Source organism: Elephas maximus, chromosome 17, assembly GCF_024166365.1.
Source record: "Elephas maximus indicus isolate mEleMax1 chromosome 17, mEleMax1 primary haplotype, whole genome shotgun sequence".
NCBI classification, from domain to species: Eukaryota; Metazoa; Chordata; class Mammalia; order Proboscidea; family Elephantidae; genus Elephas; species Elephas maximus.
Genome location: NC_064835.1, coordinates 15,048,983 through 15,076,917, shown reverse-complemented (window position 1 = coordinate 15,076,917; position 27,935 = coordinate 15,048,983). Strand labels below are relative to the sequence as shown.

Below are 27,935 nucleotides of genomic sequence, written 5' to 3'. Positions count from 1 at the left end.
GTCTATATACCTCATCCCAGCTCCTTTATACACAGGCTTTACTGTGCAAAACCAGAGTCCTGCTAAGCAATGAGGACAAGTGGCCACAGATAAGCCATTAAGCAGTCCTCATGGGAAAATACAAACCTGACCCAACATGAGTTCACATGGCGACAGGAACAGTCTGTCTCCTGCTCGACATCTAACTGGGATTGAAGATGAAGAGAAGACTGAGTTTAAAAACAAATAGTGCAAATAGGGAAATTCCTCACATTCCCTTTATAAAGAAAAAAAACGGAGCTGGATTTTTGTACGTTGCTAAATAAATTTTGGAAACCCTGGTGGTGTAGTAGTTAAGAGTTCAGCCACTAACCAAAAAGTCAGCAGTTTGAATTCACCAGGCGCTCTTTGGAAACCCTATCGGGCAGTTCTACTCTGTCCTTTAGGGTCACTATGAGTCGGTATGGACTCGATGGCAGTGGGTTTGGTTAAATAAATGTTGGAGACAGACTTTATAAAAAAGCGCTAAAGCAGTTAACCCTGGAAGAAGGGATGTTTTATTTGTGTGATAGATACGATAAATACTGTTGGGTTGAAATAATGTTCAACACAGCTTCGATATCATCTGTTTACCTCTGCTTTGCTCAGAATCCTGTTTTAGATGTCTTTCACTGTGTCCTGCCTTATTTCCCCTTGTTTATTGACCCTTTAGAGATTCCAGTTTTTCACTTGATCAATTAAAATGTCTGTTGTCCTAATCCTTTCTTCAGTTGTCCAAATTTAAATCTGGTCTACTTTTGTATTCCTTCAGCAGATACCAAAGAGCATTCAATTAATTGACCAGAACAACTGCCATTATATAACATTACTATAATTTGGGGACAAAAATAATTTCAGAAGACCAAGCCCCATGTATTTCTTCCATTCCTGTTTGTGTAATAATCTCAACCAAGGTTCTTGTTTTATTTTCACTATTGTCAGACCCTTTGATGTGTTGTCTCTTATGACTGGCCCAACTAGGTGACAGCACGAAGAACCATTATAAGACGAACTTGTAATTACATTGCTTAAGAAATGGTAGCTTTCCAGCCATTGTGACTGCATGGTCCCAGGTTGAGGTAGTAGGTTGTATAGTTTAGAATTACATCAAGGGAGATAACTGTACAGCCTCCTAGCTTTCCTTGGGTCTTGCACAAAGCAACATGGCGAGAACGATCATGATTCTTCCAGGCTTTTTTTCCCTAGGAAAGCCTATAAAAGGTAAGATTGGGTATAGTTGTTTTACTGGTATTTTAGTATTTAGGTTTTATTTAATTTTTGTCCTCATGCTGTATCTTCATGTTCTGTTTCTTCGGGTTGGATTTTGTTTTGTCAAAAATGGAAGACTTGGAGAGATTCAGTGTATCAGTTATCCATTGTCACAATAATGCTGCATAGCAAACAACCACAAAACCTCAATGGCCTACAAAAATAAACATGTATTTAGCTCGTGAGTCTCCAGTCAGTGAATTTGACTGGGCAGTTTTTCTGGTGCTGGCTGAGCTCACTCATTCTAGCTATCAGCTGTAGGTCTCTAGGATGACTGGAGAACTAGGTTCTGTTCTATGTGTCACATCTGCCAACATTCATGGGGTAAAGACAGAGGAGCAAGAGCAAGAACAAGCCCAGTAGCTTAAGCATTTTGCAAGTCTCTGCCTGTTTTATGTTTGCAAATGTGTCATTGGCCAATGGAAGTCACATGGCTAAGCCTGGACCAGAGTGGGAGGCACTACAAAGTTTTATGGCAAAGGGCATGAGTTGAGGAAGGCATGACAAATTGGGGCCACAGTTGCAATCACATCATACTTTCTTGGATTTCACAAAACTGAAAGCAATTATGTACCCTCCATTCTAGGAAGCTCCCAAGATCAAAAACCATGTTTCTAAATTTACACTTTGGATTTTAGATTAAGCTGATTTTTGTATAAATGTTATTTTTCTTGTATATCCTTACTCGTTAGATATACTCCAACCGATGTCTATGAAAAAAAATAACAAGAAACGGGAAGGGTAATAATGTGGGCATTGATTTTATCAGAATATAAGCATGTTCACTTCATAGTGATAACCAACGTCCTGAACAATGTACACTTTGCCTGTCTTAGACTGAACTCATATAATTAACACAGTAGCAAATATGAGTAGCAAAACCAGCAACTGCGTCTAAATCTGTTGGCTCCAAGTCTGGAACTCTTTGCAATAGAAAATGCAGACAGGTAGTCAGAAGGTACTTAATGGGATTACTTAGTCTATTTTATTAATTTCTAGGAATTTAATAGAAAACATACATAAAAGAGAATGGTTTTGCATCCTGTAGTTATAGTTCTATATCTCTAAAAAAAAACTCTAAGCCACCTTAAGGAAAAAATGAAATGCCTGTATCACCGTTTTGATTCCATGCTTAAATATTTTCATGGTGAATCATAGTGATTGTCACATTACTAAGAAGTCAAGGGTAACTAGCCTACTTTGATGATGAAGCACTAAATGTTAATTGACTTACTTTTAGGCTGCCAAGAAAGTCTGCAGCACAGCCAGGAACAAGACTCAGACCCCGATACAGTCTTCATTTCTGGGTTTATTCATCCATCCTTTGGAAGCGCTTTGCTTGTGGCCTTGCTCTAGAAGACACTGCCATTTCTTTGTCACATTTACTATGAGTTTGGCATGAAACACACATATTACCTGAATCTATGATGGATAAGTTTGTGTAATAAACATCTGTACCCACTTGACATATAAAGACAGGCTTAGCGCTGTTTGTATGTTTTAAAGCTTTAAAAAACATAGAGTTATTTTTATATTGGAGACAATAAGACCTTCTCCTTTTCAGTGGCATCAGCTTGAGTGGGTTCACATATGCATGGTTCCCAAGGCAAACTTGTGTTCGGGACTCTGACTCTGATTCCGAAGACAAAGTAACTTGAGTATGATTGAGTTTTCACTCCCTTTGGTAAAAAGAGTGTATCTAAAAGATTTTAAATAATGCCGTATTTGATTTTAGAATGGCTGTAGTGCCTCGGAGATCATGTTGTAGTTGTTAGCTGCTGTTGAGTTGGCTTGGGCTCATGGCAACCTCATGTATATTGTTGTTGTTGTTAGATGCCGTCGAGTTGATCCTGACTCATAGTGACCCTATGTATAACAGAACAAAATGTTGCCTGGTCCTGCATCATCCTCACAATCGTGGCTGTGTTTGAGCCCATTATTGCAGCCACTGTGTCAATCCATCTCCTTGAGAGTCTTCTTCTTTTTCACTGACCCTCTTCTTTACCAAGCATGATGTCCTTCTCCAGGGACTGGTCTCTTCTGATAACATGTCCAAAGTACGACAGATGGAATCTGTCCATCCTAGCTTCTAAGCAGCTTTCTGTCTCTACTTTTTCTGAGACAGATTTGTTCATTCTTCTGGAGGTCCATAGTATATTCAATATTCTTCACCAATACCCCAATTCAAATGCCTCAATTCTTCAACCTTCCTTATTCATTATGTAGTTTTCTCATGGATATGAGAGAATTGAAAATACTATGACTTGAGGACTAATGTGCGCCTGGCCCAAACCTCATGTATAACAGAAAGAAATGTTGCCTGGTTCTGCACCATCTTCATGATCATTGGTATGTTTGAGTCCACTGTTGCAGCAATTGTGCCAATCCACCTCACTGAGAGTCTCCCTCATTTTCGCTGACCCTCTACTTTACCAAACATGATGTCCTTCTCTAGTGATTGGTCTTTCCTGGTGATGTGTCCAAAGTAAGCAAGTAGAAGTCTTGCCATCCTTGCTTCTAAGGAACATTCTGGTTGTTTTTCTTCTAAGACATCATACTGTCGTATATTTCAGCCAATAGCCAATGGTAGGACAAAGAGTCAGGGAACTGCAAAGAAAATAAAACATGTTGGAAGCCACTTTAAGCCATATTAGAATCCATTTTATCTAGTATTTCTTCAGTGGCTTTGATGAGTATATGTTCTGTTTCCTCACAGATATTCTCCACTGAATTTTGTAAAACTGACATTTATTCTTTGCCCCAGAAATCCCAAATATACCAGTAATACAAATGACCATCAAATCTTCTGGAAATTAATTTTAGTTTTTAAGAATAAAAAAAATTATTGCATGTTAGATTTTTAAATATCATCAAGAGTAAATAATAGCCACAGTGGCAGTGTAAATGATATTTTAATTATTGGTAATCTGGCAATTTAATCTAGCTACTTTCTAATGCATTGACAGACTTTAAAACATAGATATATTGCTGACATTTTGACCCTTCATCAAACAAGGAATGTTTTGCTAAGGCAATTTAAGAAGACATTGGCCAATTAGAATAGAGAGTTTATAAACTTTCTTGAAGACAAGTCATCTGTGCTTCTTTATTTTCAGGCATCATATTATTGTTTTACTTGGTTTATTAGTGGAGACATTCAAGCCAGTATATGGTAATGCTATCAGTGTCCTCTATTGGTGGATAAGTATGCACTTCCAAAGACATTCCTACAAGGACTGATACAAGCACTAGACTTCTCACATTGGCTTTGGCTCATTGTCTACTCTTGATTTTTCTGAAGACCCAGGGAGAAACGAGCAAGCTGAGTTTCTCTTAATTTAACTAATATATATTTTCTAAATATTTACTGTAACTCTGACTACAAATAGAATAACACCCCATCTCACACCTATTCTTGTCCCACTGTGCTATTTGCCCCTCATCTCATGCCCTCCATGTAGTCTTGCATAGCCTATTTCTCTAACAATTGCCCTTCCAAGCTCTACTGAAAGTGTCCTTTAAATCAGTGTTGCTCAAACTTTAATGTTAATGTGAATCACCTGGGATCTTGTTAAACTAGAGACTCTGATCCAGAAGGTCTGGAAGGAGGATGCAATTTTGCATTCCTAACAAACTCTTTGGAGTCTCTGGGTGGTGCAAACGGTAAAAGCACTTGTCTGCTAACCAAAAGAGTGGAAGTCCAAGTGCACCCAGAGCCACCTTGGAAAGAAGGACTGGTAATCTACATCCCCAAAATCAGCCATTGAAAACCCTGTAGAGCACAGTTCTCTGACACAGATGGGGTTGTCATGAGTCAAAATCGACTCCATGGCAACTAGTTTAAGAAATTCTTCAGGAGGCTGATGCTGTTAGTGCATGGAACACGCTCTTGGGTAGCAAGTCTTTACTTAATCAAACGCTTCTAAATTCCAGGGTTTCCAAGTACTTAGGCTTACGGTAAAACATTTAGGGGCAACTTCCCATCTTTGGATAAGTAAATCCAGGTCCCCCTTAATTTTAGCTGCACAGCTTATCATTTTATATATTTTAGTTCCTTTTGCTAATGCAGTACCCTAAGATGCAGTACTATGACAGTTTCATTTTAGAAATAGGGACATTGTGACTTTGAGCATAACTCTAAAGATCTTCACATTACGATGATCATTCATTTAACAAAAGTATCCTTGAATAGTGCATGTGAAGAGAATTCAGCCACAGGCATGAGTGCTGATGTCCAACCTCGTTCTGCCATACTCAGATCATCTAAGCATTTTGAACTTCATTGTCCACATATGCAAAGTCATGGAATGGGACTGCATAATTTCTTTTTTTTTTTTTTATTGTACTTTAGATGAAGGTTTACAGAACAAGCTAGTTTTTCATTAAACTGTACATATATTGTTTTATGGCATTGATTAGCAACCCGATGACACATCAACACTGTCCCTTCTCAACCTTGGGTTCCCTATTACCAGCTTTTTTGTTCCCTCCTACCTTCTAGTCCTTGCCCCTGGGCTGGTGTGCCCCTTTATTCTCATTTTGTTTTATGGGCCTGCCGAGTCTCAGGCTGAAGGGTGAATCTCAGGACTGACTTTGTTACTGAGCTGAAAGGATGTCTAAGGGCCATACTTTCAGGGTTTCTCCAGTCTTTGCCAGGCCAGCAAGTCTGGTCTTTCTTTTTGAGTTAGAATTTTGTTCTACATTTTTTTCCAGCTCTGTCCAGGAGCCTCTATTATGATTCCTGTCAGAGCAGTCGGTGGTGGTTTCCAGGCACCATCTAGTTGTACTGGACTCAGTCTGGTGGAGGCCTTGGTAGATGTGGTCCACTAGTCCTTTGGACTGATCTTTCCCTTGTGTCTTCAGTTTTCTTCGTTCTTCCTTGCTCCCGAAGGGATGAGACCAGTGGAGTATCTTAGATGGCCACTCACAGGCTTTTAAGACCCGAGACACTACTCACCAAAGTAGAATGTGTTTTTTTTAATAAACTGTGAAACTGGATAATGTCCAATCGAATAATTAATATTCTGTGATTCTGGGACTGTCGCTCAAGAATCTTAGACTGCAGTGACTAGAATCTTAACTTCTTAGGCTCCATATCCTCCTGTCTTACAATATGGAAGAGGATATTCCCAAATCTATCTCTGGTAAGGGAAAGTTGCAGTAAGGGTTACCACATCAAGCTGCTAACACAGACGTCCACATGAAGGCAATGGAAAAATAGCCCCAGAAAATCAAACCGATTGCCAATGAGTTGATTCCAACTCATGGTGACCCCATGTGTTGCAGAGTAGAACTGTACTCCATAGGATTTTTAAGGCTATGACCTTTCAGAAGCCTAGAAAACAGTAAATATTAACCCCTCGTTCCTTCGATGGCTGGCAGATCACCAGGATAACAGTGTAATAAGGAAAAGTAAATCAGTTTCTGCCAAGTTGCTGTCTATGAACAGAATATGTTAAAGCACTGGAAATGGTTTTACAGTATAGATTATCTCAGTGGTGAAGAAGACAGGGATGGGTACAATTTACCACCTCCCTCCCTGGCTCTTGTTTGCGCTCTTTCTGAGCAAAACTTACGTGCTTCGTGCTCCAACCGCCAACTGCAGTATGGAGCACATGAGAGCTTCTGTGGCCCTTCTCAGCCCTTTTACATCAGTCACAGAACTCCCACTGTTCTGTGCTAATGCAAAATGCAATAACGTTTAGCATCAGGACATCTCTGAGTCAAGAGGTTAACGGAAAACACATCTCCCATTGTGTTCCCGCAGCTCTGATACTGTTAATGGTGAAAACACCATGGAGACAAATAGATCTCTCTATTCAGGAAGCTTTGAGCAAAGAGAAAATATATATGACATCTTTACAACATAAGAGCCTTCTCTATATGGTGCATTAAGGAAGGATGGAGGAGGGGAGAAGTTCACGTAACATCATGTTTGATATGGCTTGAGCCTTGTCTAGAGGGAGGATTCTGTCTCCTGTCATTTTCTTTCTGTTCTTTGATAAATAGTTCTAGCTCTGACAGGGGGAAATGAGATTTAACCTTTCAGGTACAAATTCAGGAAAGAGGACTCTTTGAAGAAGCATAGTAGAAGGCTTTATGGGGTATTGTTTAAAATGTGACCAGGAGAGATTTATGATAACATTGCTGCCTCTTTCTTCCTTAACCTGCTTTTGTGCATCTGGCCTTACTCTGTTGTATGCTCCAGGTATAGGGTATATGGACCAATATATTTGTGAAAGAAAATCAAGGGGGAAAAAAATGAAGAAATTATAATTACCCTGGCATTTTTACATGAAAATTGCCTGAAAGTAGACTGTGTGCTCTGTATATGTTCTGTATAGCCAAATAAATATCATACATAAACATATCTTGGTTGTTTTATTATTCATACGCTTAAGAATGCCCCTCAGGGAAAGTGAAGTTAAGACCATTTATTCCTATAAAACTTTAAAAAGAAACGTGTTTTATAAGAAGGAGTGCTGGTGCTACAGTGGTTAAGCACTTGACTGCTAACTGAAAGGTCAACGGTTCGAACCACCAGCTGCTTCATGGGGGAAAGATGTGGCAGTCTGCTTCTGTAAATATTTCAGCCTTGGAAACTCTATGGCGCAGTTCTACTCTGTCCTTTAGGGTCGCTGATTCACAATCGACTTGACAGCGAAGGGTTTTTGGGTTTGGTGTTTTGTAGTTTATGAACTGAACTGTGATCAGAGGCTAAAATTAGAATGTTCCATTTCTTCATGGCCTAAAGACTTTTCTCTCTGAGGTAAATAATCCTGGTTCAAAAACCAATTGGAGAGGTTATCTGTACAGATTAGATCAAACAAATAATTGTCAAATTTTCTATGATAGCCTTTCAAACATTTAGGGTTTATGTATGATTGATCTCTGCTCAATCCTTATGTCAGATAATTAAACTGGCTTTGGTGGAGGCTAGTGGGATATGCATTCAGTTTTTACATTGAACTGGAAACTTAACAACATGTTTCTAAACCAGGCCGATGCACTGTAATACTAGTACTTTAACTGTTGATTCTGTTGCATCAAGGGCAGCCAAATTTCATGTATAAAAGTTTGTCAAGTCCAGGAAAGAGGGAAAGGAGTTCCAGAATGACTCATTGTTTAATGAATAAGGCCCCAAGTATTCTGTAGTTGCCATTTACAAATTTCAACAAAATATATAGAATTCAAATCATAACTTGAATTCCAAATTGGGACAGATCGTGCTCGATGGGGTGGGTGCAGTGTTAGCAACGTGCTGCTTGTGGTCAACTGCTAATAAGTAATTTCAAAACATAAACGGGGTACTCACGATATGTGTTCTGAATCCTTGGAGGGTTTCGGAGTCTTTTAATCTATTTGTAGCTTTTTATTATTAAGTAATGAAGTGCTGCTGATACACTAGAACAAATATGCAAAACACATATTAATCAAGCATTATTAAAGGAGAATATTTCCCCAAAGACTGAACAGAAAGGTACAAAATGAATTTATGGGATGTAAACTTTTTACTACCTGCCATGACCCAGAAACAGAGTTTTCTGGCTACTTAATATAGTTTTTAAATAGAATTGTCATATGTAAGTTACATGAATGACCAGTTTAAAAAAAATATTAAAGTCTGTTTAAAACTAAAATTGTTCTAAATACAATTTAATTTTTCTTTAAGATTTAAAGTTATTCAGACTCTGTATGCTTCAAGGTCAGCATTATAAAGCAAAATTTGTGTTGTATAATTAGTCGGAAGCTCAGCTGCTAAGCAAAAGGTCAGCAGTTTGAATCCACCAGTGATTCCTTGGAAACCCTATGGGGCAGTTCTACTCTGTCCTATAGGGCCGCTATGAGTCAGAATCAACTCAATGGCAACAGGGTTTATAGTTAGTTGACATGTGGAAGTGCCAGTTATAGACCTCAGCTTGGCAGAATATTGGCTAAACTAGATTTTACCGTTTATGTTTATGGCTTAGTTGGAAACTCATTTTGACTGATCTCATCTAATGGAAAAGTGCCAAAATATTCTGTTGCAAATTGAACTCTACTTTTAGCCCGTCCACCAAAATGTTTAATTCTGAATACAGCATGTGCATTTTCCTGTGAATTTGAACTGTTCTAAACTTAGCCAGCTCTGTTGGTTATTCTCTGCCTTGCCAGATCTTCTCTCCACCCTTTTCCCTGCTGCTCTGGGCTCTCAGGGGTTGACCTTCTTGGAATGCCTCAACAATCCCCCTTGCTGTCTGACTTCTGAATGTGTTTCACCAAAGAGAGATCCGAGGGCAAGTGGAGAGAGGTGTTAGGGCACTTAATCCCTGTGACTGTCTTCCTTCCGGTCTTGGGGCTAGCCTGGCTGCATTCCTCATTGAAGGGGGCCATCTCCTATAGTTCTAGTACTTTCTCCAGCTTCTGATAGCCACTCCCTCTCCTTGCTCTCACCAGGATAAGGGTGGTAATAGCCTCCTCCTTGGTGTTGTTAGTCCCAGGACACGTCACCATCCTTTGCTGGTCTCTCTTAACTCCACCCAATATTTGTAAATAATCCTTTCTCTGAACTTCCCTCAGTTTCCCTACCTGACTGTGTCATTCTCTTGTCTGGTCTCTGATTCACCAGCTCAAGTCAACATAAGCCAGATGACAGAAGTTTGTCCCTAACTTTACATCCTGTGTGAGAGATGAGGGACAGTGGAGTAGAATTTATCTCCTCCATAATACCCTAAGCTCTGGAAGAACAAGGACCATAGCTAATACCTCCTTTATCATTCTTTACAACACCTGGGAAAAGGCTTAGCTCACAGTGCATCCTCTGTGCGCATAGTCTTACTGATTTCCTCTGAAATCTTCAAGTTTGTTATAGGCTTACCTGGAGTGTAAACTCTTGACTTAGAATGTAGACTTCAAGAAGTGAAGGACTACATGATGTCCTTCAACAGTATTCCTAATACAATATAATCTCACCTGACATAAATATCATACCTACCCTGGAAATTCTAAAAGATAAAAATAGATTTACTTCATGGAGTAAGTTGATTTATGTTTGGTAGATAAGAAATAATCAAATTGAAAATGTCTAGATGTATTTTTTTCTTTTATATTACTGACTCATCCCTTTTTATTTGCTCGTTTTTCCTATTTGTGAGATATATGTATACAGATATATATGTGCATACTTATATATATAAATATATAAAGGCTTTCTTATCTGTCATAAACAATTCTGGATCCAGAATCCATTTTGGAAGGGGTCTGCACAGAATAGATCCACCAAATAATTATTAAAATTTCCATGTTATATGGCCTTTGAAATACTTAAGGTATGTAGCATACACATTAACCTCTTCAGTAGTACTGACAACTTTCTGAATATGGTCTGGGTAGAGGGAACATGTAGGGTGTGAGTGAAATAGTATTTAAGAACTGCAGAATAATGAGAATAATTGCCAGACTGGATACCTTCATTATTTGGTGGGATGGGGGGTCATATAGCCGATTTGCTTTTTGACCTTTTCTGTAATGCCAAACCTCCCCATGCCTAAGTTCCCCCCAAGACTCTATGAAATATGGCCAGTGGAATTAAAAAAAAAAAAGTAGTAAAGTCTCATGGAATTCCATCTTATTCACTTTCTACTTTGTACAAATCAATGAATGCTTTAATATCTAATTTCTCCTAAACTGGTGAAAATAGATTAGGAAAAAATCTTATGAAGAACCTGCCTTTTGACTGTCTTTACTGAATGAAAACTGCCAGGCTAGTTCAAAGAAGAGATTCCTCACTGTTCATATTTTGCAAACGAGATCATTTCTTCAACAAATGGAGGCACTGGACCATTGTCAACTCAGATCAGTTAAGCTGTGTCTCCCTGGTAAGTGAAACTGTTTAATGATCATTTTACTAGTCCACTTGGGAAGTGACCGAAGCACTATTAGATAAGTTAAAATGAAAAAAGCTTGGAAAATCCTTCTTGGCTTCTTCGCAAAGATCAATAGTGACATTCTCTATCTAGGGCCTATGTCTTGTGGGCCAAACCGGATGATCTAATAGGTCTTTCTAATCTCCAAATACTGTGACTTTTATCCCCATGTGAACTACATAGTTTATTTACATAGAAACACAAAGGCTTAAGGAAATGCAATATGACTAATGCCAAGGAAAGTGAGCCATGATGACGCAAGTGAATTTTTTTCTAAATACGATAAGTAAATTAAAATCATACGCATTCTCTCTAGTTGCAGTCTAGCATCTCAATATGTAAATTTTAGGTATCAGATTTCCCCAGTAGAGAATTCATTTTCTGCCATCAGCAAATTATAAATGTGTTGTCCTGTGAAATCAGTAAACCTTTACTCATCAAGAAAGCTCTTCAATAGAGATTTGGCTTAATTGTTATTTTAATTTCACATTCTATTCCAGGCACATGAGAAATTAAAAACATTGGGAATGATAGAAAAGTAAAAATTGCTAGAAAAATACAAACATGATAAATAAAGCATAATTCTTGGGCATTCAAGCTTTATTAAGTACGTGTTTTTGTGCCTTGGACTACATTTACCTAGATAAATGAGGCATTGGAAGGAATCTCAATTTTGTAATAAAAAATTGTTTCCCCAGGACTTTACAAATACATTTTTAAAGACTTTTTCCCCCCTCTGCATTATACAAACATTTCATGATTTCTTCATAAAATAGTACTTTGAATAGTCTATCTGGGACTGAAAATCAAAACTGCCTTTATTGTTGTTGCAAATGTTTTTTACTTTTTTATGAAATATCCTGCATACTCAGCACTGGGCTCTCTTACAAATAAGTATAGGAATAGTCAAGATATCTTGCTGCTAAAAGGCTTAGGGCATCTCAGCTAATACTCAACTAGATTTGGGTTAGTTCTCCTAATTTCTAATTCATAGAAGAATGTGGTTAACATATACCATTAAGAAAGCAGATGACAAACACCCTAATGTTAACCATGGGTTGTGTTCATTAGACAATTATATAACATCAGGCAATTCTTCCCCCTCCCCTCCCCTGGGGAGATGTTTGGATACTAATCCTTTCCGATGAAAACGTAGGTAGTGAGGAGTTCCGTTTTGTGCTCCTTGCTTCCAGGGTTCTGATTTATTATCTGGACACCCTTTCTATCTTAGCACTAAGGAAAAAAGCCATATAAATAGAATCCATTGCTTTCTGACACACTCTAACTCATCACACGATTGACTATGTTGCTTGTCCTTAAACAAAAGCATTGTTTAAAATATGGTAAGAATTTTTCTGCAGGCTTTGCTTATGGTATACGATAAAAGCCCCAGTAAGTCACTCCCAACCCCCTCTGTGTCAAGTGAAGACATTTCTTCAGGTCACTTCCAACAATAAATTCAATATGGAATGTGGCGTATATTCCTCACCATACAGGGTCTTACAGTTTATTAAGCAAAAATACCACCCCCACAAACACAGCTCCATTTATCAATATACTTCAGCTCAGTGTCTTATCACACGTTTTACCTACGATTTAGCTTTAATTTCAATCACTCTCAGCCCACGCCTCAAAACTACCCTGAAACTTAAATTCCTGCTGAATGCTATGCTCATAGTTGAGGGTTTGTTTGTTTTTATTGTTCGCGTCCTCCAAGGCCTAGCTTAGAGGTCACTTTCTCTCTTTCTGTTTCCTTCTCCCTTCCTTCAGGCAGCTCCTTGTTCTGTGCTCACATAATACTTTGTTCAAACAGCCAGCATATCATATGATATGATGCTCAGTTTATACATGTTGGTTTTCCTGATAATCTTGGTGAATTCTTTGATGAGCTGGACGCCATCTTATTTAACCTTTTATTCCTATATAACTGCTTAATAAGTATTTGCTCACTTAAATCAAATTTTCTTAGAGTAAACGATTTTTGACGGGCCCCATGGCACTGGGTGGGTATTTTAGGGAATGTTAAACTCAGGTAGCATTCCCTGAGTGGTGCAAAGGGTTAATGCATTTGGCTGCTAACCAGAAGACGGTGCCTCTGAAGAAAGGTCTGTTGATCTATTTCCAAAAATTCAGCCACCTAAAACCCTATGGCACTCAATTCTACTCTGACGCACATGGGGTTACCACGGGTTGGAATCAACTCGAAGGCAACGGGTTTTAAACTCAGGTAACATTAGTTTCTCAGATATAAGTTTTGTACTGTATTTCGTAGCATCTCTAGAATTTTTACCTTTTATTCTGTTATTGCTTCAGTGCACAAGATTAAATCTGAAATAGGTTCAACAGCCAAGTGCAAATAGGATGAGATTAAGCTTTGGCTTTGGAAAGTTTCCTTAGGATGTTGGGAGTTCCCCAAAACTGAAGTGTCCATTAGTTAATACAGTCCAAAGAGAAATATTTTAATGTTTATCCATACAAAATTGACTTGTTTTCATTACTTAATTTTTATTTTGGAGTAATCACATGCAAGTTCCCTGCAACTGTCCAAGACTTACTGGGGGAGACATTTCCCTTATTAAATGGAAGGTGAGGTGCCTTGATATACCCTTTTCTGCATTGTTCATGGAGTGTCAATAAAACCGTCCTGGTCAGGAAGATGATGAATGGTTTTGCTTTGATGTTACTAAGCCTCCACAGTTGTTGTAGCTTCCTGCTGAGCTAACATTTCTCAGCATAGTTGAAGTTTTTTTTTTTTTTAAACTAAGGAATATATATTTTATGATGATAGAGGTAATGATGGTATTGATGGTGATTTGTTTCATTAATATTAATTGTGTAAATAAAATAAAGAATAAATATGGAGTTACTTTTTCACTTAATCAAAATTTAAAAGTCCTTCAAATTAGGGGGTGTGCTATTATAGCATTAACTGCATCCAGCAATGTCTACTCAATTTTTAAAAAATTATTGTGCACATTTATTCTTATGTTTTCTTTTATTTTATAGTCCCAGGAATAAAAATAATAACCCTCTATATCTGGAAGGATGTCAGTACAACCCTGCCCAGAGAGTTACTGTTACAGTAGTCGACCACTCACGTGTTATTCCAATCAATTTCAATTCACGTTATCAAATAATTATTAAATTGGTAATTTTTGTCTGTATCTGTTACAAGTTTTAATCTACCAACTATATGGGTCATGAACTGTTACATCTTGCTCACTCTCCTCTATGTAGATTATGTATACAGATATGTGTATACCTATATGCATGCTAGACACACATTCATTTATTCTGTTATTAAACAACACTTTATTGAGCATTTTTGCTAGATGTTTGCAGTGAATGCAAGGTACATATAATATTTTTGCCTTCAAAGACGTTGAAATGTAGTGAAGAGGATAAAACAGTTACAAAATAATTACTTCACAAATACAAATGCATTAAATGCAATCCCTAAGTGCAATGGTAAGTAGAGAAAGGGGTTATCCTCATGGGAGAGATGTATGTTGAGCTAGGGCTTGAAGAATGGGTAGAATTTTGATGCACAGGGGTGGAGGGGGCAAATATTCCTGAAGGGAAAAGTGTAAGGGAAGGGGCTGAATTAGACGGAGGTGGGACCTACTTGAGAATGCAAATAGTCCATTTGGGCTTAAGCATAGTATGCAAATGAGTTTAGTAGATGAAAAGCCTTTACAAATATCTTAAGTCAGTTGAATAAGGGACTTGAATGCCACGTAAAGGTGTTTGGAATTTCACCAGGTAGCCATGGGGAGCATGTAGGTTGATTAACTGTCTACTTGAGGATGATTGATTAACTTATAAAGTGAACAGGACAGGATGTGGGGAGACGTGTTAAGAACTTATCACCTTAGGCTCAGGTGATCTATGGTACAGTCTGAACTGGTGTCAGCAGTGCGTGTAGAAAGGAGGGAATAGATGGCAGATACTGTGCAACTGAGATTCAAAGTAGATGAATAAGAAAGATAAGAACAACAAATTCTTGTTGAAAGTTGATTAGATAATTTATTTTGGATTTAAACAATACAGCTTTGTGAATTTTTGCAGAAATACTTGGCAGACCAGGAATGGAAGCAGAAGAAACAGACAACACTTCCTCAAGATCATTAGTTTGGAAAATTAAAAGACATAAAAGGTCAAAGGATAATAGATCTGGGATGCTAGGGAAAGCATCATCTGAATGACTTCAGAAGTGTTACCAAATAAAAAGAGATACAGTTTAAGAACAGCTAGAAGAGGGCGACTATCTAGGGGAATATGTAGGAATTTAGAGGTTTATAGGCTATAAATAAGGAATCCTGGTGGCATAGTGGTTAAGCACTCAGCTGCCAGCTGAAAAGGTCAGCGGTTTGAATCCACCAGCTACTCCACAGGAGAAACATGTGGCAGCCTGCTTCCCTAAAGATGAAAAAAAACAAACCAAACCAAACCCATTGCCGTCAAGTTGATTCCAACTCATAGCCACCGTATAGGACAGAGTAGAACTGCCCCACAGAGTTTCCAAGAAATGGCTGGTGGATTTGAACTGATGAGCTTTTCGTTAGCAGCCGAGCTCATAACCACTACACACCAGGTTTCCTCCATAAAGATTACAGCCTTAGAAACCCTATGGGGCAGCTCTATTCTGTCCTATAGGTTCGAAATGAGTCAGAATTGATTCGAGGGAAACAGGTAGGTTATAAATAGAAAAGTAGGTTCAAAGAAGTAAGAGTTGGATGTGTGTTAATAGGGGATTCCATGAGGGTGAAGCAGTTCCTGATAATGATGAAGCTCAAGTTGTGGCCATGTATATTGATAACAAAAATGGAAAAGATAAATATCACCAGAGTTGATGAGGCCAGGATAGTAAAAAGTCCCTCAGTGTAGACAAGATGGGGGCAAAGACCATAAACCCAGATAGAAGCAAATCATAGAACTAAATGTATCCAAACTGAATGAAAGTAAAGAGACCAATTTCTATGAGCTGCCTCTGCCTCTAAGACTGATGTGGTACTAAAATTAAGCAAGAATTGATGAAGAAGCCCTTCTGTTTCTGCTGGGTTCTTAAAATTGAAGACTTCTCAGTGACTTTCTAATTTTTTAAGACTTCAGTTTATCATTTTAAATCCAAATATTACACTTCCTACCAACAGAAAGAGCATATAATATCCGATCACTGGATATGCTTAAAGGTACCTTGTTTGTTTTGGCTAAAGGTAATTGCCTTGGTTGTTTGGATGCCCATTCCAGTTTTTTTTTTTTTTTCTTTTTATCAGTAGTGACCATACCATCTTAGAAGTATATAAACTTTGCTTAAGCACTAACTGCTTTTTAATCAGTTGATGAAAACCAAAATATGATTTATTTAACTTTTTTTTGGACATATAGACAAGTTGCAAAAATAGCACAGAGTTCATCTAATCAAACTTCCACTAATGTTAGAGTCTTCATAACTATAGCATAATTATCAAAACCAGGAAATTAACATTGTTGCAATGTGTTGTGTGTGTTAGGTGCCATCAAGTCACTTCTGACTTATAGCGACCTTATGTACAACAGAAGGAAACACTGCCCAGTCCTGCACCATCCTCACAACCATTGTTACGTTTGAGCACATTGTTGCAGCCACTGTGTCAACTGTCTTGTTCAGGGTCTTCCTCTTTTTCGTTGATCCTCTACTTTCCCAAGCATGATGTCCTTCTCCAGGGACTAGTCCCTCCTGATAACATGCCCAAAGTATGTGAGATGAAGTCTCGCCATCCTTGCTTCTAAGGAGCATTCTGGCTGTACTTCTTCCAAGACAGATTTGTTTGTTCTTTGGGCAGTCCGTGGTATATTCAACAGCCTTTGCCAAAACCGTAATTCAAAGGTGTTAATTCTTCTTCGGTCTTCTTTATTCGTTGTTATAATACTAGCATCTAATCTACAAACCTAATTAGAACTTCTCAAGTTTTCACATAAATGTCCTTTTTCTGTCCAAGACCCAGTCTGGGATCCCACGTTGCATGTTGCATTTAGTGCCACGTTTCCTCAGTCTCTTCTAATCCATGACAGCCCCTCAGTCTGTCTTTGTCTTTCATGACCCTGAATTTTTTAATATTTTTTAGACTGTCCCTTGAGTTGGGTTTATCTGATGTTTTCTTACGATTAGATTGAGATTTTGCATTTGGGGGCCAGAATATCACAAAAGTGATTCTGTGTACTTCTCAGGGTCCCTGATGTCAATATGTTGTCTTACTGGTGATGTTAACTTTGATCACTCAGTTGAGGTGGTGTCTGCCAGCTTTCTCCTCTATCAAGTTACTATATTTCTCTTTATAATTAATAAATAGAAGACAATTTTTAAGTCTAAGATTTTCTAGAAGATTGCTTTCCAATCAGCAAGCAAGCATATTACCACTAACCAACTCTGTGGTCAGCAAGGTGATAAATAGCTGGCTTAATTTCTAAATGGTATGTGTATATATATATATATATATATTTTATTCTTTGGTTTCCCTGAGACTGACAGTCTAATTGGTGAGATGGTAATGGCACACATTATACAACATTATACAAGGAAAAACATAGAAAACTAAATTTTGGCAAAATGTGTGGCACAGAATATAAGAGCTATAAGTGGTCAGGGGAGGCTTCTGGGGAGAAGTGGGAACTTATGCTAGACTTGAAGGGTAGATGGTGGTTTTCTAGGCAGAACTTTACAATTCAGTTAATGCAGTAAAACATATTGAGCACCTCAGATCTGTAAGGAACTATGCTAGAAGCAGGAATAAATAGATTTTTAAAAACCCAGACATAGAATTCCTACCTTTAAGAAACTCGCAGTCCAGTGAGAAAGATAGAGATGGCTATCAATGGACAGCAAATACCGTAAATGTTGAGTAGAAATAGGAGAGGAGAGGATATTACAGGTGCCGGGGAGCAATGTCACACTTTAGAAATGAAAGGAAGATAGCCATCACATCCACACTGCATGTTAAGAATACCAAAAAAAAATTCCTGTGATGTTGTTGCTCAATCTATACTTGAGCCTTCCAGTTACTTTCTCAAGGTATGTTATTCTGCTGACTTATGTCTTTTATTGGTAGAAAAAAAATTTTTTTCTACTGGGCTAAAATTACCACTTCCAAACTTTCACTAAGGGGTCTAGTTCTTCCCTCCTTAGCTACAGAACATACATCTACTTTCTCGTTTTCTCAATAGTCTTAGGATACTTAAACACAGCTATTACATCCTTTCTTAATTTCCAATTTAAAGCTAAACACAAAAAAATCAGTATACTATGTCAAATAATATGTCAACCAGAACTGAGAATATACTTGGGCTGTTCAACCAGTGGAGGGCACTAGTAGTGGTTAAAATCTTGGCTGCTAACCAAAAGGTCAGCAGTTGGAAATCACCAGCCCCTCCTTGGAAACTCTATGTGGCAGTTCTACTCTGTCCTACAGGGCCACTTGGAGCCAGAATCAACTCAACAGCAATGGGCTTTACCTTGTGCCGGAAAACGTAATTCTACTAACACAGCCTAAGCCTGCTTTGGCTATTTTAGAAGTAAAACTATTGACTTGGTTTGTATTTCCTTTATAAATAACCCATGCCCTTTCATCTTCTTCCTCACCCCTTCATCCTCATCCTCACCACCTCCCCTGGAATTTTTTTCTGCAAAAATTATTATACAAGGTCTCCGCCACCCAATATAGTTTGAGTTTTAATCTAGTGTTCAAAGACTATTTATTTCTGTGAAATTTCATCCTCATCATTTTGAGCTTTTGTTGGAGTTCTCTTTGAACTTTGATCTTGTCATCTACCATAGCTTTTATTTTTCCTCAATTTCAATATCTGCAGACTTGATAAGAATATAAATCTATTTTCATCTGAGATTTTAATAAAAAGAATGAGACAGGGTCAAAAACTGAGCTCTTGGGCAAACCATGCATGTCTGGTCATGTCATAATGCAAGAATGCTCCACCTGTACCATCATTCAGCCTCGATATCTCCCTCTGGATTGAGTGAACCAGTTGGGAAGAGTACTGCATGTGATGAACCTGCTCTAACTACAGCCCAAAGTGGTATGTTGGCCATCAGTTTCCAAGCAGAGAAGATGGACCACATTACATAATATCTGAAAAACTAGAAACAACTAATGACAATTCTATAACATTTTACTGCTTGTGAAGCTTTTTCAAAGCATGGCCTCATAGATATGAAATGGTATGAGATATATTTCCAATGAAAATTTTGGGCAAGGGAATGACAAAATAAAGGCAGAATTTAAAAAAGATTAATCAGACAAAGGGATTACAGATGGACTGGTGAGGGGAGCAACCAGAAAGAGTGAGGCTAGTAAGGAAACTGCTGGAGTAATCCAGGAGATGAGGAGGTGAAGAGCTTAGACAAAGGCAATAGTGAAAAATGGAAAGGATGGAACAGATAGAAGATACATGTTGCATAGAAGCGCAGTAGGACTTTGTAACTAAAAATGTATTTGGGAAGGAAAGGGGAGAGATAAATCAAAATAGCTCCCACACCGTATAAATCTGGAAGAATTATGGTATAGTGGACTGAAGCAAGGATTTCTAAGGGGAACCTGTAGAGAGTGAAGTTCGTTCTATTGCTTTTGTGTTTGGCTTAACGACGGTGCAAGACAAGGAGTGCCGAAGACTGGAAAGTTGTCATCCATGAGCATAGAGAGCAGAGTTTCTGTTGAATGGTACATTCAGGTAGAAACTTAGATGGTATGGCATGGTAGAACTGTAGGGTCCCAGTAGCTGTCAGTCCCTCTTGGATTCCTAGCCCATAAGTGGTTTACTGCAAAAGTCATAAATATTGTTTCTAATTGAACCAAGGACCTCTTAACTTTACAAATCCTTCTCAGATTTTGCAAATGGTAAGTGTGGTTATGAAAATCTTGGAAATGGAGTTTGTCTAAGAAAATATGTCCAAATTATAGAATGAGTCATAGGAGTAAAATCTTGGCTCTCCTGTTCTTTAACCATATGCAAATATTCTGAAAGAGCTATCTACCTACTTCTGAATAGAACAGACTTTCTATATTTCTCTTTCAATGAATGATCCACTTGTAGCCCCTCTCCTTAGCAAAAAATGAGTACAAAGAGAGAATGGAAAGACATTAACTTGAAGCCCCATTAATCAGCCATTAGAGAAGACCCTGTTATTAAGCGGTTGATCATCAGCCTCACAAGACATTCATTAAGCACCTAATTATGCTGATTCTAAGTGTGCATGCATGGAAGTCACATGGGTCTGCCCTCTCTGGGTATGTGGACCCTACATACAAGAGCAAGAGAGAAAATAATGTAACATGTCCAAATAAAAGCATTTAAATGAACCCCTCTTCAAACGCATTAGTGATGCTCAGCTATCCTATTTTATCAAGGAACAAAATCTTCCATATAAGTAAATTTTTATAGGAACAAAAGCTTACCCATCTCGGGTTAGGGTTATTGCTTAAGGGATACAGGGTTTTTGTTAAAGGTGATGAAAAAAAATGGAAATAGTGGTAACTTTTGGTGAATGTAATTAATGGCATTGAATTGTGCATGTAAAAACTGCTGAAATATTTTGTTACATGTATTTCACCACAATAAAAAGGAATTTTTTTAACAGGTTATTCATCGAGGCATCACAACAACTTCTACCTTTTCTCTTTTCTTAAACAGTTTTCAACCCTTAACCCACATGATGGAGCTCTGGTGGCACAGTGGTTAAAAGCTTGGCTGCTAACCAAAAGGTTGCCAGTTTGAATCCTCCTTAGAAACCCTATGGGTAGTTCTATTCCGTCCTATAGGGTTGCTATGAGTAGGAATCAACTTGACAGCAGCAAGTTTTTTGTTTGTTCGTTTAACCCACTTGATAGCCAAGGGTCGTTCTTATGAGTTGCCGTTGTCAAATTCTACACATGGTTAAACTAGAACCCAGGGAGGATGAAGGATTCATTGTCAAGGTGGGAATATGGGTAGCAAAGGCCAGTACTGCCTTGAAAGAACAAGGACAAAAATTCAGTTAAGAAGGGTTTGGTACAGAGACTACATCAGCCTGAGCCCAGAAGAACTAGATGGTGCCCAGCTACCACTGACAGGGAATACAACAGAGAATCCCTGATGGAGCAGGAGAACAGTGGGATGCATATCTCAAATTCTCTTAAACAGACCAGACTTAATGGTCTGACTGACACTAGAGGGACCCCAGAGGTCATGGTCCCCGGGCCCTCTGTTAGCCCAAGACTGGAACCATTCCCAAAGCCAATTCTTCAGACGGGGATTGGACTGGACTATAAGACAGAAAATGATACTGGTGAGGAGTGAGCTTCTTGGCTCAAGTAGACACATGAGACTATGCGGGCAGCTCCTGTCTGGAGGCAAGGTGAGAAGGCAGAGGGGGATAGGAGCTGGTTGAATGGAAATGGGGAATACAAGGTGGAGAGGAGGAGTGTGCTGTCAAATTAGTGGGAGAGCAGCTAGGAGAACATAGCAAGGTATGTATAAGTTTTTGTATGAGAGACTGACTTGATTTGTAAACTTTCGCTTAAAGCACAATAAATTTAAAAAAAAAAGAAAGAAGGGTTTGGTGGCAGCGGACTAGGATTCAAGTACAGAGGAGTAATTTATAAGAAAGGAACAATATCGGCAAATTGATAGGGTCCTAAATTTTAAAGGTCAGGTGATAAATGGGAAGATATCAACAAGCCAAGCTGAAAATCAATCTTACGGATGGAAACTTTCCTCTCTGCTTAGCTGTATGCCGTTTGCTGGCACAGGTGGCTCTGGGGACACAGGATTTGGTCACAGCCAGATCCAAAGTCCAAGGACCAATCCTGTCCCTCACTGAGATAAGAACAGTGACGAGGGTTGTCTCCTAGTTGGTCTTATTTAAGTGGCACACTGCAACTGAGTTTAATATTTCCAAATTCTATCCCACGATTGTTTCCATGAAAATTATGTAATGGGTTACAGTATTTGAAAACAGTTTTCCTTGTCTTAGTGAAATGGTTTCAGGAAAGATGAGAGAATTCAATTCTAAAAAGGATCCCACTGACACCACAAAAAGAAAAGACTTCATAGAAAGCTTTTTCCCCATGAAAAATACTTTCACAATTAATTTTGCAAATGCTTGCATAATTGGCGTAAGGGATATAGTGTTAGCAGGAAAACAGCAGCTATTTCACAACACATAGAAACATGATATACTTCTCTTGGAGGAAATAAAGATCACATTTCTAGGTAAAAATTCATATTAAAACTAAATATAGAAGTGAATCTGTCTCTTCTCTCAAAAAATACCACCTGAGAAAGACTGTGTAGAAAGCAGTCACAGTCAATATTGTCTTGGGGTGTAGAGGAAAAAAACCATCTTAACTTATACCATTGCCGCTAGAATGGTGAGAGGGTAAGAGAGTAATAACATCTGTTGAGTGGCTAATTAGTGCTTTGGGTTTTGTTTACATTCCACATCTAATCCTCCTAAGTACTCTATAATTGAAAAGTTATTATTCCCATTTTACAGATGAGGGAAGCCTTGGGTTTGTGAGGTTAAGCAGCTTGCCCCATAAGTCCTCATAAAGAGTAGAGCCAGGATTCAACCCTAAGCCTGTTTTGTCCAAAACTGGAGCTCTTTCCACCCTCTCCCCACCCTTAACTGTGTGTATCTCATTATATTTGAAGAAAATCTGGTGTCGAATGTAGTTTGAGAATTGACCATTGACCTGAGATACAGATTTTGCCTTGTGAGCATAAAGGACAGTTGATTCAATTTATTTTATGCACAGGAAAGGGAAATTTGGCAGGACAATATTGGTTGAGCTGATAAGGTGTTTACTTGCTCTTCTTTACAAGCTTCACTTACACTGGTCTCCCTAAAGCTTTTGGTTCTAATAGGGCTGTATAACACAAGGTGGTGTGAGGACCCAAGAGCTAAATATATTTGACTATTTTTCTAGTCATTTTTGTTGTTATTGTTGATTCATATTGCTGGATGTAGGTATTTTTCTTTTTAGTCCAATGTGCCGTTCTTACTTATCCTTGCAAGCACCCTCCCCTTTTCCTGGCATAAACATGAACCCAGATATTCCAATGTCCATATCTAATTTTGCATTATCTAGAACAGGAGCCAGAAAACTTTTTCTGTAAAGGGCCAGAGAGTAAATAGTTTAGGCTTTGCAGGTCGTCTGGTCTCTGTTGCAACTACTCAACTCTGCTGTTGTAGTGTAACGGCAGCTATCCAACCAACCCCATTGCTGTTGAGTTGATTCTGACTCATAGAGACCATATAGGCAGAGTAGAACTGCCCCCACAGGGTTTCCAAGGAGTGGTTGGTGGATTTGAACTGCTAATCTTTTGGTTAGCAGCTGAGCTCTTAACCACTGCACCACCAGGGCTCCAGCTATAGACAAGAATGAACAAATGGGTATGACTCCATTCCCATAAAACAGAGGGTAGACTAGATTTGGCCCCAGGGCTATAATTTGCAGACCCCTAATCTAGAAAAGGAGCCCTGGTGGCTCAGGGGTTAAGAGCTTAGCTGCTAACCAAAAGATCGGCAGTTCAAATCCACCAGTTGCTCCTTGGAAACCCTAAGGGGCAGTTCTGCTCTGTCCTACAGGGTTACTGTGAGTTGGAATCAACTCAACAGCAATGGGTTTAGTTTTTTGGTCTTAATCTAGAAGAAGAATCCCTAAGTAATGCAGATAGTTCACATGATCAGCTGCTAACCAAAAGGTTGGCAGTTTGAGTTAACCCAGAGGCCCCTCAGAAGAAAGGCCTGGCACTCTACTTCAGAAAAATCAGCCACTGAAAACGCTATGGAGCACAGTTCTACTCCGACACACACGGGTCACCATGAGTCAGAAATGACTCAACAGCAACTGTTTTTGTTTTTTATTGGTTTAATAGAGAAGAAAAAAATTTGCCTACTACCAAAAACATATTAAAAGGCAACCCACATTTCCCTGTGTGTCATGAGGAGTCCTTCGCCAGTATGTAATGTGGAAAAATGACAAAGCCTATCTGAGGCCTTCAATCTTAGAGTTTCTGAACCAATTTGACAACTCTTTTCTATAATTTGCCATTTTTGTCAAACATTGAAACCATCAGTCCTTGAAAAATTGATCCTCTTACTGATTTTATTTCCAGGGGAAGGGATACCTGTGTTCCTTTTGGGAAATGTGTCTGGTTAAACACCTTAATCTTCTAACAAATTTCCCTAAATGCACGTTTCTTCTTCTAGGTAAATGTATTAAGGTATCGCCTAAACTCTTTGGTTTTCTTTAGTCAGATTTCCTTGCTCTGTCCTGTGTTCCTGTTTTTCTTTGAAATCTTCACACTGGGACCCAATTTACCCACTACTTGTTTATCTTGTGTTTTAGTTGTTTTGTTTAGACAATGTGGTCTATTCTCAATTGACTGCATTAATAGAGAGCACAGATAATCTGGAAACAATAGATAATCCACTAGTACTCCTATTTCTGATGCATGATGTGAATTTTTGGAAACAAATTTACCTTGGTAACTAATTGTATTCTGCCCAATTTCGTATTAAAATTTGCTCTTACTTCGGGGGCACTTCATTGACTGAGGTGATACAGAAGTGTGCCCTTTGAGTGGTAAAAGCATTTGAAATGAATAATACTTGAGCAGGCAATAAGAGATTTGAGTATATGAATAACCAAATAATAGTTGGCATGTCAATTAACAAATATGTTTTGAAGCCCTATTATTTGACAAACATTTATCGGACATGTAACCTGTACTTCAGTATTATGAAGCATTTTCATATGAATTATTTTAACCGTCACAGCAGGAGCCCTAGTGACACAATTCTTAAGTGCTCAGCTGCTAACTCAAAGACTGGTGGTTCAAGCCCCACCCCCCCGCCCACCCCGCCAGTGACTTCTCAGGAAAAGACCTAATAATCTGCTACTGTAAAGATTATAGCCCGGGGAACCCTATAGGGCAGTTCTACTCTGTCATATGGGAAACTATGGGTTAGAATTGACTCAACAGCGCATAACAACAACAACAACCCTCACAACAATGGTATTGGGAGATATTATTAGATTCCTTTTGCAGATTAGGCTCTAAGAGGTAAAATGATCTCCTAAGTTGTCAGAGATGGACAAAGGAAGAGTTAGGATTTGTACCATCTTCTGATAGTACACTTAGCTTTCTTTATGCTATGGGTATATATTCAACCGACTTCATGCCAGACATGGAGGTTACAAATATTATAAAAGATAAGGTTGCTTCCTGGAGGGAATTTTCAAAAACAAAGCATATATGAATTTATACTTCTGTGCCTTTGCTCTTGTGTCTCTGTAGGTCCCACCTTCCCTGCATGCCCAAACTGCTATCCTTATTTCAGTATGTTCAGCAAATTTTTTTCGAGATATGCTTATATGCAATAAACTGCATCCATTTAAAATATACTGTGGATGAATTTTGAGAGGACTTACATCCATAAAACAACTACCACAATAAAGATACAAATTACTTTCATCACCTTCAAAAGTTTCCTTGTGTCCCCTTTATAATCCATCTCTTCCACCCCTGGATCTTTGTTGTTGTTGTTGTTGTTGTTAGTTTCTGTCGAGTCGGATCTGACTCATAGCTACACTACCAACAGCAGAACAAAACACTACCTGGTCCTGAGCCATCCTCACAATTATTGCTATGTTCGAGCCCATTGTTGAGCCACTGGATCAATCCATCACCTTAAGGGTCTTCTTTTTTGCTGACCCTGTACTTCACCTAGCATGATGTCCTTCTCCAGGCACTGATCCGTCCTGACAACATGTCCAAAGTATATAAGATTCAGTCTGGCCATCCTTGCTTCTAAGAAGCATTCTGGTTGTACTTCCTCCAAGACAGATTTGTTCATCCTTCTGGCAGTCCGTGGTATGTTCAAATGTTCTTTGCCAACACCATAATTCAATGACACCAATTATTCTTCAGTCTTCCTTATTCATTCTCCAGCTTTCGCCTGCATATGAGGTAAATGAAAACACCATGTCCAGGGTCAGGTGCACCTTACTCCTTAAAGTGACAGCTTTGCTTTTCAACACTTTAAGGAAGTCTTTTGCAGCGAATGTGTCCAGTGCATACAGATTGAATAAGTATGGTGAAAGGATACATCCCTGACACATACCTTTCCTGATTTTAACCCCCTTGTTCTTTTCAAATGATTGCCTTTTGATCTATGAACAGATTCCACATGAACACAAGTGTTCTGGAATTCCTATTCTTCCCAATGTTATCCATAATTTGTTATGATCCACACAGTTAGATACCTTTGCATGGTCAATAAAACACAGGTAAACATCTTTCGGGCATTTTTGCTTTCAGCCATGATCCATATGACATCAGCAATAATATCCCTAGCTCCATGTCTGCTTTTGAATCTGGCTTGAATTTCTGGCAGTTTCCTGTAGGTGTACTTCCATAACCGCTTCTGAATGATCTTCAGCAAAATTTACTTGTGTGTGATATTAATGATATTGTTCAATAATCTCCGCATTCTCTTGGATCACCTTTCTGTGGAATGGGCACAAATACAGATCTCTTTCAGTCAGTTGGCCAGGAAACTGTCTTCCAAATTTCTTGACATACTCCGGTAAGCACGTCCAGTGCTTCAGCTGTTTGTTGAAACGTTTTAGTTGGTATTCCATCAATTACTGGAGCCTCGTTTGGCATCATTCCTCTCAGTGCAGTCCATCGGTTCTTGATCATAAGCTACATCCTGAAATGATTGAAGGTCAACCAATTCTTTTTGGTACAGTGACTGCATGTGTTCCTTCCATCTTCTTTTTTTTTTTTAATTAACTTTTATTGAGCTTCAAGTGAACGTTTACAAATCAAGTCAGTCTGTCACATATAAGTTAATATACATCTTACTCCTTACTCCCACTTGCTCTCCCCCTAATGAGTCAACCCTTCCAGTCTCTCCTTTCGTGAAAACTTTGGCAGCCTCCAACTCTCTCTATCCTCCCATCCCCCCTCCAGACAGGAGATGCCAACACAGTCTCAAGTGTCCACCTGATATAATTAGCTCACTCTTCATCAGCATCTCTCTCCCACCTACTGTCCAGTCCCTTTCATGTCTGATGAGTTGTCTTCGGGGATGGTTCCCGTCCTGTGCCAACAGAAGGTTTGGGGACCCTGACCGCCGGGATTCCTCTAGTCACATCCAGACCATTAAGTATGGTCTTTTTATGAGAATTTGGGGTCTGCATCCCACTGATCTCCTGCTCCCTCAGGGGTTCTCTTTTGTGCTCCCTGTCAGGGCAGTCGTCGATTGTGGCCGGGCACCAACTAGTTCTTCTGGTCTCAGGATAATGTAGGTCTTTGGTTCATGTGGCTCTCTCTGTCTCTTGGGCTCTTAGTTATCGTGTGACCTTGGTGTTCTTCATTCTCCTTTGCTCCAGGTGGGTTGAGACCAATTGATGCATCTTAGATGGCCGCTTGCTTGCTTTTAAGACCCCAGATGCCACATTTCAAAGTGGGATGCAGAATGTTTTCATAATAGAATTATTTTGCCAATTGACTTAGAAGTCCCCTTAAACCATGGTCCCCAAACCCCCACCCTTGCCCCACTGACCTTTGAAGTATTCAGTTTATCCCGGAAACTTCTTTGCTTTTGGTCCAGTCCAGTCCAGTTGAGCTGACCTTCCATGTATTGAGTGTTGTCCTTCCCTTCACCTAAAGCAGTTCTTATCTGCTAATTAATCAGTA

General features: G+C 38.9%; 1 long non-coding RNA gene across 14 annotated transcripts in view; it reads left to right on the top strand.

The window, feature by feature from the left end:
• Nucleotides 1-27,935, top strand: part of LOC126060888 (uncharacterized) — a 414,465-nt gene extending 386,530 nt beyond the window's left edge. For all 14 annotated transcript variants that reach the window (XR_007513672.1, XR_007513675.1, XR_007513674.1 and 11 more), the window contains one exon: nucleotides 1-27,935. This exon is cut by the window's left edge and continues 8,162 nt beyond it. This is a non-coding gene — a long non-coding RNA (uncharacterized LOC126060888).